Below are 3798 nucleotides of genomic sequence, written 5' to 3'. Positions count from 1 at the left end.
ATTTTGTGAAAAATTGGAAAATTGCTGCTGAACTTTGAAGCCCTCTGATGTCTTCCAAAAGTAAAAATTCATGAATTTTATGATGCAAACATAAAGTAAACATATTGTATATGTGATCCCCAAGCTTCAAATTAGAAAAATGCTAAATTTTCATTTTTTTCATCAAATTTGGGGATTTTTCACCAAGAAAGGATGCAAGTTACCATTAAATTTTACCACTATGTTAACCCATTAACGACGAAGGACGTAAATGTATGTCCTGGTGATGCGGTACTTAACGCACTGGGACGTACATTTACGTCCTAAGCATAACCGCGGGCATGGGAGTGATGCCCGGATCATGCGCGGCAGGTCCCGGCGGTTGATCGCAGCCAGGGACCCGCCGGTAATGGCGGACAACCACGATCCCGCGGATGTCCGCCATTAACCCCTCAGATGCTGTGATCAGTACCGATCACGGCATTTGCAGCATTGCGGTCCCTTAATTGGTTGAAATAATTTTTATTGGATTTCTTTTTTTGAGAAATTTACAACAAAGGAAAGATTGGCCAAAGAAAACCACATGGCCAAGGAACAATACATAACAAATATAACACAGTTATATAAATATTACTAAAGCGATCACTCAGCTGTATGTAGAAATATTAATTATACAAACAAAAAATTAAAACTGACTTAGACGAATTTTTCACTATCAACCTACCTTCTGCTTCCAATCCAGAAGTACTATGGGCCTCCCATAAGGCGTATATTAGGGGTATGCTCATGCAGCAGGCTTCCAGACACAAGAAACGAAAAAATAAAGAAGTACAAATCTTAATTCAGGAAATAGCCGCTTTAGAGAAAACACACAAGAAGTCTAGAGATTTAATAACCTTACAAACACTAAGAGAGAAAAGACTGCTGTTGTATGGCCTTCTGTCTAACGAATTCGACAGACATTTCAGGAACCTTCAATGCAATGGTTATCACCAAATCAATAAAACTTCTAGACTCACCGCCACCCTTGCTAAAGGCCCTAGGAAAAAGAGTAGAATCCCATTCCTGATTAACGCAAAAGACAATTCGAAAATAATCCACCCCAAACAAATTGCAAATGAAATAGCTACATTTTATAAATCCCTATATAATCTTAAAGATGATCCCGACATGTCTCATCCAAAAATCGACGACATAGATAAATACTTGTCTTCATGTCCACTACCTAAATTAATACCAGAAAACATATCTGCTTTAAAAAATCCATTCACCGTCACAGAGGTTGAAAATGTCATTAAACGACTTAAATGTAGAAAGGCCCCGGGGCCGGATGGATACTCGGCGGAATACTACAACGCATTCATGACCACACTATCCCCACACATATGTAACGTATTTAACTATGCAGCCACTACAGGTTCGTTCTCGAAAGATATGCTAGCAACAAATATAGTTGCCCTGCCTAAACCAGGCAAAGATCCGACCACCCCAGCTAACTTCAGACCCATTTCCCTTATAAATTTGGACATAAAAATGTACGCAAAAATTTTGGCCAACCGTATAAAATATATGCTACCAGAGTTGCTACACCCTGACCAGGTGGGATTCACTACTGGGCGTCAGGCTAGTGATGGGACTCGTAGAGTTATAGACCTTATTTCATGGACCAGAGGTCACCGGAAGCCTTCTCTGCTCCTATCACTGGACGCAGAGAAGGCCTTCGACAGAGTCAATTGGGCGTTCATGAGGAGAGTCCTGCACCATAACGGGTTCCCTGAAGAATTTATAAATTCAGTTTTTGCTCTATATACTAACCCGTCTGCTAGGGTGTTCATAAACAACTATTTTTCCAACCCCTTCCCCATAACCAATGGGACTAGGCAGGGTTGCCCACTTTCTCCACTTCTATTTGTACTTGTCATAGAACCCCTTGCTATTAAAATTAGGAATAACAATTCAATATATGGTTTAGCATCAGAACACGGTCCCTTAATTGGATGATCAGATTGTCCGCAGCGCTGCCGCGGCGAACCGATCATCCTGCACGGCAGCCGGAGGTCCCCTCACCTGCCTCCGCTGTCTTCCGGGAGTCTTCTGCTCTGATCTGCCTTCCCGCAGACCAGAGCAGAAGATCACCGATAACCCTGATCAGTGCTATATCCTATACATAGCACTGAACAGGATTAACAATCGAATGATTGCTTTAAATAGTCCCCTATGGGGACTATTAAAATGTAAAAATAAAAGTAAAAAATTAAGTAAAAAAAAATTGAAAACCCCCCTCCTCCAATAAAAACGTAAATTGCCCCATTTTCCCTATTTCACGCCCCAAAAAGTGTTAAAAAAATATTTTATATACATATTTGGTATCGCCGTGTGCGTAAATATCTGAACTATTAAAATAAAATGTTAATGATACCGTACGGTTAACGGCGTGAACATAAAAAAAAAAGTCCAAAATAGCTTCTTTTATTATTACATTTTATTCCAAAAAAAAATTAATACAAAAATTATTAAAAGTTTTATACAAGCAAATATGGTATCAATAAAAAGTAAAGATCACCGCGCAAAAAATGAGCCCTCATACCGCTGCTTATACAGAAAAATGAAAAAGTTGTAGGTCTTCAAAATAGGGGGATCTTAAATGTACTAATTTGGTTAAAAAGTTTGGGATTTTTTTTAAGTGCAACAGTAATAGAAAAGTATATTATCATGGGTATCATTTTAATTGTATTGAAGCAAAGAATAAATAACACATGTCATTTTTACCATAAATTGTACGGTGTGAAAACGAAACCTTCCAAAATTAGCAAAAAAGCGTTTTTCTTTTTAATTTCCCCACACAAATAGTATTTTTTTGGTTGCGCCATACATTTTATGGTAAAGTGAGTGACGCCATTACAACAGACAACTGGTCACGCAAAAAACAAGCCCTCCTACTAGTCTGTGGATGAAAATATAAAAGAGTTATGATTTTTTGAAGGCGAGGAGGAAAAAATGAAAACGTAAAAATAAAATTTTCTGTGTCCTTAAGGCCCAAATGGGCTGCGTCCTTAAGGGGTTAAAGTAGAATATGTCACAAAAAAACAATCTTGGAATCAGAATGATAAGTAAAAGCATTCCAGAGTTATTAATGTTTAAAGTTACAGTGGTCAGAATTGCAAAAAAAGGCAGAGTCCTTACGGTGAAAAAGGGCTAAGTCCTTAAGGGGTCAAACAAAGTCTGCAAACTACAAGGCGATCAGATAAGTGCTAAACATTGTCACATGATGTGCATTACAGACAGAGCAGTAACATAGCTCTTTTTGCTCCTGAGGCGGACGAGAACAGAACTTGTGCCCCCCCCCCCCCCCCCATTTTGGCTTGGGGCACCCCTTGGAAAAAAAAAAAAATGAAAATTAGCTGGACACCCTTACCGAATAATTTTTTAAATATTTTTCTTGTGTAGATTACAGTACGGTTTTATGCAGCCACTCACAAATGACATATTCACTGTTCAGAGTCATTTTCTTCTTTACTTCTTCCCCATCTGGCACAGGACACCTTGATAATCTATTCCAGCCAAAACTCTTGGGCAGAACCTGCAACACAAACATATTAGTATTAGGCTCTGCACTATTCCAGCATTATCACCCCTTTTCCTTACAAATGACTCCAGCCTCCTCCAAACACAATGCCACCAGCCTTCCCACAACTCACAAGGGAGGAGATTTATCAAAACCTGTGCAGAGGAAAAGTTGCCCAGTTGCCCATAGCAACCAATCTGCTTGCTTCTATCATTTTTAACAAGGCCTTTGCAAAATGAAATAAGAAATCTGAT

The sequence above is a fragment of the Hyla sarda genome, chromosome 3 (genome assembly GCF_029499605.1).
Source record: "Hyla sarda isolate aHylSar1 chromosome 3, aHylSar1.hap1, whole genome shotgun sequence".
NCBI classification, from domain to species: domain Eukaryota; kingdom Metazoa; phylum Chordata; class Amphibia; order Anura; family Hylidae; genus Hyla; species Hyla sarda.
This window is presented reverse-complemented; position numbering follows the sequence as displayed.